The sequence below is a fragment of the Ips typographus genome, linkage group LG14 (genome assembly GCF_016097725.1).
Source record: "Ips typographus isolate SLU linkage group LG14, UJ_Ityp_2.0, whole genome shotgun sequence".
In the NCBI taxonomy this organism is placed as follows: domain Eukaryota; kingdom Metazoa; phylum Arthropoda; class Insecta; order Coleoptera; family Curculionidae; genus Ips; species Ips typographus.
In genome coordinates this window covers 6,600,018-6,612,252 of record NC_138435.1, presented here as the reverse complement: position 1 = coordinate 6,612,252, position 12,235 = coordinate 6,600,018, and the positions used below count along the sequence as shown (strand labels likewise).

The following is a 12,235-nucleotide window of genomic DNA, read 5'->3' as shown; positions in this document are numbered from 1 at the left end:
AATATGTCTTAACTAGATTAATAAATTTTACCGACTAACTAGAAAAAATATGGAAATGACCAATGTCCGCACTGACTGTGGAGGGGATCAGCTGACAGTGCTGACTCGGTGAATCTTCATTAGGGTTAGCGTACTGAGCGGTGAGATAATTCCTCCCCCCTGAGATCCAACGACGAGGGTTAGTGAGGTAGTTGGACATCAGCTAGCTCTATTTTAAAACGATCCTTAGCTTCTTTGTCCGCTGGTTTACTTCTGCTTTTTGGCAAACAACGGGATCGTTCCATCTTCTTATAAATGAGGTAGGCTACCACTATGATCATAAGGCAGGAACAGGCGATGGTCCATACACTGGGTACATATGATATTGTTTCTGTAGATAGAAACGGCTGATTATTCAACATTTGAGTTTTTATTGATTTTAGGTCATCAAGATTCATGTCTTCGGTGAGCTGAATTTCCATGAAGTTTTTGGGCACTTTGTGTTGATTAGATGGTTTGTTGACCAGGTCAGGAAACAACATGGGTTGAGTTTGGTTAACAAAAAACTTGATGTTGGTTACCGTGCCTTTGGATGAACTAAATCGGCAGCTTACAGGTACTTCGAACAAGTAAGTTCCCATGATAAGTCGTTGAACTTCATTTTGTGAATTGCATTTCAATTTGAACGTTTCTTCATTAGGTACCGTTATAATCCATTGGTTAGAGTTTTCTAATCGTGTGATCATTGTGCCAGATAGATTGATTGGCATTTTTTGGCAATTTGAAGTATCTTTCATTCCCAACAGTTGGATTTCACAGGGATTGTTTGCCTTTAAAGGTTCGATGTCCAGATTTGCGCAAAAGAAATGCTCAGGATATATTTCTTTGCAGGGGTTGTTTGAATATGCAAAGTACAATTGGTTTTTTATTAAGTACTTATTACGCGGTACTATAACTTGAAACTGACTCTCAGTTAGTATAGGAACTGGGTATAAGTGATAATATTTAAAACTTTCAGAAAATGAGATTGGTATTCGAAGTACATATACAACTTTGTTTCCGTAGATAAAGCTTTTAATACTGATGTATTTAATAAATAAATGCATAGTATTTTTATTTAATTTCAAAGGAAATTCATCCTTTTCTAAGAACTGCTTTATTTTGAGCAATTCGACATATAAATCAGCTGTGTTAATTATAGACGGATGCATTTGTTGTAGCATAGAAAATGAGATAGAGTTTTCTATGCCTTGCAAAATTGATGTGAATATTTCAAACATGTTTATCAGTTGGTTAGCAACGTCGGTTATCATATTCGCGTTCTCACGTTGAGTTTGCGTTTCCACAAATAATGAAATCTGACGAAGTCGTGTTTCAAGTAATTTCTCGTTATGCCTTATCTGCTGAACCGTTTCGTTGAATTTATCTATTAAGGCCACGGTTAGAGAATTTTGCGTACGTATTGTTTTTGATAATTTAATTTGATTTGTTTGAACTTGGTTAATCAATTTATCATATCGTTCGCCATCAGTATAATCTAAATTACCTGTGATTGATTTGAAAATCGATCCCAGTGTATTGATTAGTCCTCGTTTGGTTCTTAGAGGTTGAGGCAAAATTTCAGAAAGTTTTGTGTCGACTCTATTTTCGGCAAATTTAAGAATTTTTAGATAATTAGAAATCTCAAATTGATAATCTTCAGTTGTTGAAGTATTAGTGATTCATTTTTAAGTTTATTAATTTCTTCAATGATTGGATTCAAGTCGTAAAAATGTATGAGTTCGTGGGAATATTTTTCTACTCTTGCTGATCCTAGTTTTAGTGGAATTATTCCAGGATTGTTATCAAGTTTCTTGATGGCAATTTTTTCTTCAAATCCGAGAATTCCAGTTAATCTGAAATTGAATACCAAGAATTAGTCGAATGAGTATGTTTTTTGCAGAGGTCGTCTTAAATTATCCATGTGAACCTTTGGTTGTCGTTCGGTAGAAACTACCTTTCTTACAGGGTTGGTTCCAGTTAATTTAACAGGTTTAGAATATTTATTAGCACTTTTTTGTCTTATGTGTTTCTTAATGTATACCTTTTGATCAGGTTGAAAAATATTAGTCTCGTCTCGTTTTTCATTCCTTTTCTCAATGAGTTTTTGTTTATTATTCATGAGATCTGAATTCAATTTTGAATACAATAATTTTGTTTTCTCTTTATGGTCATTAATGTAATCGTTTACTAGAATTTTATCTATTTCAAGATTAAATGGGTCGTCATTACAAATATGACCATTTACAACGTCGATAGGTTTTAATTGCGTTGAAGAATGTATTGAATGATTATATAATAAAATAGCGTAAAGCATTTTCATTCTAACTGATATTTTAGCAAAACCTTGAGTGTTAAGTAAACGGATATGTTCGATAATAGTACTATGAAATCTTTCTATTTGTCCATTTGACTGAGGGTGGTATGGTGAAATAAAATGGATTTTGATTTTGTGTAACTCGAGAAGTTCGGTCACAACTGAATTTTTAAACTCGGTTCCATTATCTATGATGATTTGTTTTGGAATGCCATGATGAGAGAAAAATTGAATCAAGTTGTCCGTTATTTCTGTGGTTGAAAGCGAATTTAGAAAATAGGCTTGCGCATATTTGGAAAAACTATCAATGATTGTCAAAAATTTAGATTGTTCCAAAGTAAAAGTGTCAAGATGTACAATTTCGAAGGGTTTACTGGCTGTTGGTGTTAAATTCATTTTTATTTTGATTGGATTACGCTCATATTTGCTTTGTTGGCAAATATCGCAATCATTAATGAAACTTTGTATAGCGTCTTTGGTATTATGTGGTATGTTTCATTAATACCTCGGTGGTTCGTTTTTCCTTCGTGGTAATTTTTAATTATTTCCTTAATACTCGTTTTATCGGTTACATCAATTAGTTTTTTTAAGACATCTTAAAAGTTTAATGGACGGCCATTTAAAATATTTTTGAATTGTGGCTGAAAATTTCTCGTATATATCAGGGTTTTCAAAATAAATGTAATATTGAACACCTGGTAATACATATTCCTTGACAAAATTTACAACATCAATTTCAAAGTTGTTTTCCGATATCTGAACATGTATTCTCTTTTTCTTTTCAAACAAAATTGTAATTTTGGGATTTGCTGGAGAATGTGATACTAAACTGAAAATAATTTGATTTTGACCAAAGTTAACTGCAGTGTTACTCACGGGTATACCTACTACAGGATTTTCAAGGTTTGAATGCACCGTGACGTCATCGTCATCAGCTGGTTGTTCATTTTCTTGCGTAACTGAAGGTACTGTGGGTTCATTAACTCGGGATTCTATACTGTCGTTGTCCGTATGTACGATAAGTGATACGTTGTCAGTCTCGTCTGGAAAATGTGTTTTTAAAGCGTCTTGAATGATTTGATCTATTTCAGAATTATTTTGTTGCGGTTGGTCTTTATCCAAATTATTAGTATCAGTGTTATCTAATAAATGATGAGTTTCATTGGCGTGGATTTCTATTCTTGAAAGAGCATCGGCATTACTATTAAGTTTACCTTTTTTGTACATAATATTATAGTCATACTCTTCCAATTTGATTCTCCAACGAAGAAGTTTAGAATTTGGATCTTTTAGAGAAAAAAGCCACTGAAGCGGTTTGTGGTCAGTGATGATATTAAATTTACGTCCGAAAATGTAAGGTCTAAAATATTTCGTAGCCCATACAATGGCTAACAATTCCTTTTCTATAACAGAATAATTTTGTTCCGAATCATTGAGCGTGCGCGACGCATAAGCTACAGGGAGATCTTGTCCTATCTTGCCTTGTGATAGAACAGCGCCAATTGCAACGTTACTTGCGTCGGTGGTCAAGTTAAATGTTTTAGTAAAATCAGGGTATTTTAGTATAGGTTCATTGGTCAGCAAGGATTTACATTTTTCAAAACATTCTATAAATTCGGTGTTATGCTCGATTTTTGCACCCCTTTTTAAACACTTTGTCAAAGGCTTTGTTAATTTAGCAAAATTATTTATAAAACGTCTGTAATATCCTAAAAGTCCGAGAAATGCTTTTATTTGTTTTGTAGTTTTTGGTATGGGATATTTTTTGATAGCTTCTACTTTGTTTGGGTTAGGTTTCACTCCTTCTGGGGTAACGATGTGTCCTAGATAGGCGACTTCCTTTTTCAGAAACTCTGATTTGTCTAGTTGGATTTTAAAATTGGATTCGCGTAAACGATCGAAAACTGATTTTAATTTTTCGATGTGTTCTTGTAAGGATGTAGAATAAATAATTATATCATCTAGATATACGGCACATTTTTCATTCTGGAGACCACGAAGTATGTTGTCCATTACTCGCTGGAAGGTAGCGGGGGCATTCTTCAAACCAAATGGCATGCGCGTATATTCATAATGACCTTGATCAGTGCTGAAGGCTGTTTTTTCAATATCGTCTTGATCCATCTCGATTTGGTGAAAACCACTCGCCAAATCAAGTGTCGAAAAATATTGACATTTTCCGAGCTTATCGAGAAGATCATTGATGTTAGGTAGGGGATACTTATCATCAATGGTTTTCTGATTTAAACCGCGGTAATCAACAACAACTCTCCATTTTTGTGTTCCCGAAGCGTTTAACTTTTTCGGTACTACCCAAATAGGTGAGGACCACGGAGAATTACTCGGTCTGATGATATTTTGATCAAGTATTTGTTTTATCTGTCTCTCAACTTCGGCTCTATGTATGAAGGGATATCGATAGGACTTTGTGTATATTGGTATCTCATCAGTAGTACGAATTTTATGTTTGATTTTACTCGTAAAAGTTAATGGAGTATTTTCGCGATAGAAAATGTCTGAATATTCACAAATTAATTTAAAAATTTTTGACTTTTCTTCAGGATTTAAATGATCCAGACTGAGACTTTCTGGAATTTCACAATTGTTATCAAAATTTTGGTAAGGTATAATTATTTCGCCGTTTTTTATTGAAGTTCGAATTTTAATAACCTGTTCAGTTCGAGGCGACACAGTTATTAAATTTTGGGAATTTTTTAGTTTATGATATGATATTTTTATTTTAGTATAAGGAGTTGTTAAGAAACTGCTTTCAAAATCGACATTAGCTTTTAACTGTTTGAGGATGTCTAAAACAATAAGTCCATTAAATAATTCATGAAATTTAAATAGATAAAATTTCAATTTAAAATTTTCTGGTAGATTGAAAATTTTAGATGCAGGTATTATTGCACTGTAATCATTCTGAGATTGATTGAAAACTGTTGATACAATAAATGGATCGTTTACTATAGAATTTGGAAAAAACCTAAATGCAATTTCAGGGTCAATGAATGACTTTGTTGAGCCGGAATAAATGAGCACTCTAATATTATACTCAGGAAAAACAATGTAAGCTAATTCACTTGCATTTGAGCTGTTGAAATTAAATGAAAATTTTTGAGGCGTTTGTGGTGATATTAAGTTTGTTCGTTCTCGAGAGGCGTTATTGAAAAATTTGAATTTGCAATTTCATTGTCAATGTCACAGGTATTTTGGTTCAACTCAGTGTCATTTGAGGTTTCATCTACTGAATATTGACCTGTTTCTTCATCATAAAAATATGCATATTGATTAGAAACTGCTCCGGTAAACTGTTCTTCCATGTTATTTACTTGTTGAATTTCTGTGTTATATAACTCCTCAGAAATAAAATTCTGGTTTGCAGGTGGGTTATAAGAAGTGGAAGGTTGAGGAAAACGTGGAAAACGATTGGTTGAATAACTATTTCTAGTGCATAAACTCATTGGAGTTGGTTTGTCAAGTTGTCTATTTGGATTAGGTTTAAACACATTTGTATTACGAATTGAATTGGAATTTTGAGGTCTTGGTGAGCCAAATACTTGAGAATTAGTAAAATATCTTTGAGGCCTCATTGGAGGTCTGGGTTGAATTGGAATTGGACCAGTGGGAAATGAATTTTGTATTCTGTTAAAATTATTTCCATTATTAAAAGGAAAGTTCATTGGGAAACTACTGTGTCTTTGAATTGGTTGATTTTGCTTTATGTGTGGGCGTGCTGGTGTCATATTTTGAGCATTTGGTCCAAAGGAATTCTTAATAGGTGGTTTGAAGGATGGATTTTGAAAATAATGAGTGTTATCTTCGGCCAACACGTACTGTAAAGCTTCGCTAAGAGAAACAGGTTTCATACATCTTAATGTTGTCCCTAGCGGTTCTCTTAATCCAGAAAGGAATGTCTTAAGAGCCAGATTTTGATATAGATCTCGTTTTAATTGTTTAGCTAAACCAGTAGTTTCATGAAGATCAATGTATGCACACAGTAAGTTCAAAATATTTAAAATTCTATCGTAAAATTGTTGAGGAGGTTCATGAGGATTTTGCCTCATCATAACAAGATCGCGATTCAGACAGCTTTCGTCTCTTTGGTCTGCAAAATTTCGAGTCAATGTACTTTTTACATCATACCAAGTAGCTACGTTTTGTATATTAATAACTAACTTAGCATTTCCTTGTAGTTTCGAAATTAACGAATTTAGCAGATAGACATTTTTAAAGCTTCCGGGATTTGTATTATCATAGAATTCATTTATAATGGCTTCACAAACTGCTAAGTATCTATTCAGATCGTTCGGGTTTCCATCGAAAACACATTTGAGATATTCAGAGTTAAATGCTTGCGACATATTTGCTTCTAAATTTTTATCTTGGTTACTGTTTTGTGAAAATGTATTTGTAACGTTTGATAAAACGGATGGTTTTAAAGAAATATTATATTTATGATTAACTGTTTCAAAAATTTGAGAGTCGGTTTCAAGTGAACCTTCGGTTTCAGAATCGGAAGACATCAAACAATTGTACTTACATAAAACAAACAATCAATATCTTCATTGCGTTTGGTATTGTACTATAAGGCTAACGGTCTAAATTTGGCAATGGAGTCCTCTTCTAAACGTTATCCTTGCGGAGCTGGACGATTTGGTTCCAAGTCCCAGTCTTCTTGAATGGCTGCTGCGTCTTCGATAGATCCAACACACCACGGCACGGAAAGTCTCAAAAATTCAATATTCGGTAAATCGTTAACACGAAAGTCTATCGTTCGATACGATCGACCCCAAATGTCCTACCGACTGCGCCAAATAACTGTCACGCACCAGAAGACTTCTTTTTAAAAAGCTTTAATAATACCAAAAGATACAGTTAAAGAATATGTCTTAACTAGATTAATAAATTTTACCGACTAACTAGAAAAAATATGGAAATGACCAATGTCCGCACTGACTGTGGAGGGGATCTGCTGACAGTGCTGACTCGGTGAATCTTCATTAGGGTTAGCGTACTGAGCGGTGAGATAATTTGCTTGAAAACAGTTACCGATACTGAAGAAATAAATGATTTTCTTCCAAACACCCTGTATTTCTTTAACAAACCATTTTTGAAATATGATCTATACAGGGTAATTCAAATTCGACCCTCACCATTGGGATCTCAGAAACCCTATGAGATACGAGAAAGTTTAAATTTGGGTAAAGTTGCGCAATTTAAAGCTCAACCAAATACCGTTTTAAAAATTTCGATTTTCCGAGTGCTTCCGAAGATATCCGAAAAAATCTGTAAATTTGATTTTTTGTTTTTATTTATTTCTAACCTTATTTGAAGAGATATCCCAAATCTACAAGCATCTTTGCTTTGTCATTTTCCCCAGTTATTCGATGATAGATTCCAATTTGCCACACGACATTTCGTTTTTCGGCAGTCATCATCAATTTTCTTTTTTTTTATGGGCGCCATATTGAATTTTTAGCCCACCAAATAGTTTTATTCTGATTTTAGTGATGTATAATGACTTATGATTTGCTTCATAAATGACAAAATAAAATTCAATAAAAACTAATTCTACTTTAGTTGGCTTTGAGTTAATGAGACGTTTTATGAAATGTCATTATTTGACAGTACTTGTCAAACACGATAATTCGGACGATTATTAGAGCAAGTCAAGTTAAAAATGTATCTAGAAAAGAAAAATGTTATTATTATACAAGGATTGCTGCAGAATTTAGGTTAATCAGAAGAGATTTGGTAGCATCTCTAACTTAAACCGGTCATTTATGTTTCCAAGAGAAAGATCATCATTTTAGGAACTTCATTTTTTGGCAAATTGATTTTTTTTGTAATGTTAATTGCAAGTTTAAATAATTTAATATGGAATTTTGAAAAACATCAAATCAAGCTATGTTTTGGTTAAGTTTTAACTAAATAAAGTTATGTGGTGCTGTTGGCTTACTGATTACAGTTGGTTTGCTCTCATATTATTAACTTAGTACCAAATTTGTGTTGAAGCTTAAAATAATATTGCCTCATTTTTCTTCATTGTGTCTAAGTATGTTCAGGCCAATTGCGTGTGACAAGTACTACCAAGTAATCTTCATAAAACCTCTCATAACCTCAAAGCCAACAAAGGTAAAATTAGTTTTTATTCAATTGTTTTGTTATTTAGGAAGCAAATCATAACTGATTATACATCACTAAAGCCTGGTTTATAAAACAAAATTTAAATTTAGCATTAAATTTAGTATTAACTTTAAGAATAAGACTAGTGGTTTTAAATCAAGACGTTCATAAATGAAATTTAACTTTAACCTTAAATTTAGCTGTATCTCCTGACCTTGGATTTACTTAAAATTCTAAATTTTCTTAAAGTTAAGGCTAAAGTTAAATTATCTTGCTACTGCGCAAGCGTCCCCAATGACACAATCAGCTGATTTGTGTTTTGAATTTGAATATTTGGTTACGGTTTTTCCTGGCAGCTAAAGGTCACTGTTAAACGGTTAAACTGAAGCCTAGTAATATTTAGTTTTTCCAATTTCTATTTTTGTGTTTGTGTATTCCAAAATCACAACACTGGGTATGTGGGAATCCCGAATGTCACTTAATATTTTTGAGAGTTTTTGATGTCAAATGAGTGCAAATGACAACTTTGGCGTTTAGTAGTCATTGATTTAAGACTTGAAATATTTCTTTTATGAACACCATATTTTTTTAGAGTTACAGCTAAATTTAAATTTACTACTAAATTTAAATCTAAATTTAAATTTTGTTTTATAAACCAGGCCTAAAATCAGCATAAAACGTACTATTTGGTGGATTAAAAATCCAATATGGCCCCCATAAGAAAAAAGAAAGTTGATGATGGCTACCAAAAAACGTCGGCCGGCAAATATGAATCTATCATCGAATAGCTGGGAAAAAGTGGCAATGAAAAGATGCTTTTAGTTTTGGAATATTTCTTCAAATAAGGTTAGAAATAAATAAAATTAAAAATTAAAATTTTCAGTTTTTTTTTAATATCTTCGGAAGTACTCGGAAAATCAAAATGTTTACTACTGCATTTGGTTGAGCTTTAAATGACGCAACTTTGCCCCAATTTAAACTTTCTCCCAATGGTGAGGGTCGAATTTGAATTACCTGTATAGCAAACTGGCATTATTTCTTGATGTATAATCGATGATTAAGATTTTTTGCAATTGTTAGAAAACACCATGTATGTACTGTTGTCTAAAGACATGTTTAAAGTAATAGTAATAATGAGGTATAGTCTGATTATTATAACTTTAGTTTCATGTCATAACAGAGGTGATTGTATTGCCAACCAAATTTACATAACATGACAATAACATTGCATAGATATGGAACACCGTTTTCCTCTAATGAGTTGAAGTGTAAAGTAATGTTTGCATGATCTGAAGTTTAAACCACACTATTGTCTGGTTACTTACATCATTATTTCAGGTAACTACTAAGCAAGGGCCGTTTTGACATACAAAAAAATGCTCTATAAATCAAATTTTTTTTAAGATTATTTTTTTATTAGACCTTTGTTAACTTTTCTACATAATCGCCATTTAATTTCTAGCACCTTGACATACGGACAATAAAAGCTGTCTAAACTAGAGGATTTGCTTAATTAGTATATTAAGTGAGGCGGCCATTTCCGTAACGTTGCGAGTGACAAATTATAAAATTTTCAGTAGGTAAAAAATAATTTTTTTAATAAAATAGGTTTAATACGTTTAAAGGTATTATATTGCCACGACTAACGTGACGTGTTGAATTGAATGCAAGTTTACTGCCTGGGATCTCGTTTCAGTGTGAAATAAAACACATTACACAGTTACACACCATTAAATTTTATTAAATAAGTTCCTTAACCTAAACAACTCATAACTTACTAACTAATAAGATAAGCGGTTTACTAATCTTATAAAAACGTTACTAACTTCTAATAAAATCATAATTAAATAGGTGTAAGATCAATACACAAAAATAAAGTACAATAGTAATACTTACACTTCTAATGAAGATAGAATCTTGGAGAGAGGCTTGTCACTTGTAGCGCCATTTTCCGAGTTTCTGGTCGGCAAAGCAGGACTGACTGAAATTATCCCTCTAGGATATAACTTCATGCCAAACACTGGTTCCACCAATGAGAAGCTTCCAGACTTAGTCTCTTTTAGCCGACCACTCGTGACGACCTGTCGACCCTCGCTATTTCGCATATGTTACAACCCAGCATCCGGTTATACTCCTCCGGTGCATAGTTTAGCTATTGCATCATAAGTGCAGGTACATTTTAACCGCATTCCACATTTTTTATGTTTCCGCTCAAGTAGGTAATATGAATTCCACATTTTTTAATGTTTCCGTTCAAGTGAAATAAATTTGATTTATTTCTATCGTGACAATATAATACAGACATAACGTAAAAGATCGATAAACAAAGGCTAGTTAAAAAATAGTCTAAAGGCAAAACGCTGTAAGAGTCAGAGTTTTGAACTGCTGTTTCCTATGGTCGAAATTCTTTTCAAGATAAATTTGGACACTCAGGTGATCCGAATTTCTCTTAAAAAAGTTTCTTAGCTTTACCGTCCAGAACGGGGAGCACTTGTTCGATCTCATTTTTTACGAAATACTAAAGTGAGTTTTAGTTTTTTGACGCTGCATCGTTTTAAAGCTAATGCTACTTCAGGTTTGAGTACATTGGTCTGATTCCATCCAGCGACCTCACTATGTCCTTAAGCCACCATCACAATACCGAATTTACCTTTCGTTGTTGAAGTTGCGTAGCTTTTGAAATTTGTTTGTATTGAGTTTTACAGCGCCTTAAAAATAAGCATTTCCGGCGTTTTCACGCCAAAGTTACATTTTCTCTATAATTAATTCGAGAAAAAGATAGTATTCGGAGTAGAATAATGAAAAATAAATTGCTAGCAATTGCTCAACCCTACGTTTCATATAATTGCATAGCGGTACATACAACGTCATGACTTGCATCTCGCTTTTTATTGCGAAACGTGCTTTACTCGTATTGATGACAGTTACCTTCAAAGATTTATGAAAATATCTGCCGCGGTTTTGAAGAAAAATAAATTCAAATTTGTTTATCCAAATTTAAGCAACCTGTATAATAGGTTTTTTAAGGTCTTTTAGTAATAATTAGTTGTTTTAAAGTATGTTTTTGCACCATAATTATTTAGCAATAAAATGCGCATCGAATTAAAAGTTTTTGAAAATGTTTGTTGGTTATTACGCTTATTTGTAGGTACCATCTTTTTTGTTAAGGTGCGGTAATCGTATATTCAAAAACTAGTTTGCTACTTTTGTTTGAAATTACACATGGCTACAGCAGAATTCTCATAACATTTTTTTGTTAGGGAACAATTGAAAAATATCACTTTTGAGGTATCTCAGATATAATTTAAACTTTTTGAAGAAGTTAAAACGGATTTTTAAAAACATTTTCTGTAGAATCCAGTGGCGTAGTAAATTTCTAGCGTCGTCGGTTTTTGAACTATGGTACAAACATTTGATTTTTTTTTAATGGAAACACTTTATAATTTAAAACCGCGAATATTTTTTGTCACTATTAAAAATTCCATTGTTGAACTGACGCTTTAACGGAATCTAGGAACTGATATGATGTGGTATAGTAAAGTTTTTTTTTTTTTTGGGACGCTATTAATACGTTCCAACTCATAGACTTGAGTACAGATGGAACCAAATTTTGTGGTACGTTGTGAGTTAGGCGTAGGACTGTCAAACGCAGATTTTTATACAGATATGTTTTATTTATAAAATAATCACCTTTTAAAAATCGCAGAAGCAAGTGTTTGTTTTGCAAGCTTAGAAATTGGTTTCAAAATACATACTAAAATTAATATATTT

General features: G+C 32.7%; 1 long non-coding RNA gene across 14 annotated transcripts in view; it reads left to right on the top strand.

Annotated features, from left to right (window-relative positions):
- LOC145737826 (uncharacterized) overlaps positions 1-12,235 on the top strand; it is a 297,082-nt gene that overhangs the window by 11,015 nt on the left and 273,832 nt on the right. Inside the window, exons 3-6 of one of the 14 annotated variants that reach the window (XR_014180495.1) lie at positions 43-352; positions 423-608; positions 9,927-10,040; positions 10,374-10,636. The exons of 8 other annotated variants lie outside the window; for them this stretch is intronic. This is a non-coding gene — a long non-coding RNA (uncharacterized LOC145737826). Of the gene's footprint in view, positions 1-42; positions 353-422; positions 609-9,926; positions 10,045-10,373; positions 10,637-12,235 lie in introns of all 14 variants that reach the window. 5 more of the 14 variants (XR_014180494.1, XR_014180498.1, XR_014180496.1 and 2 more) reach the window with 5 other exon arrangements.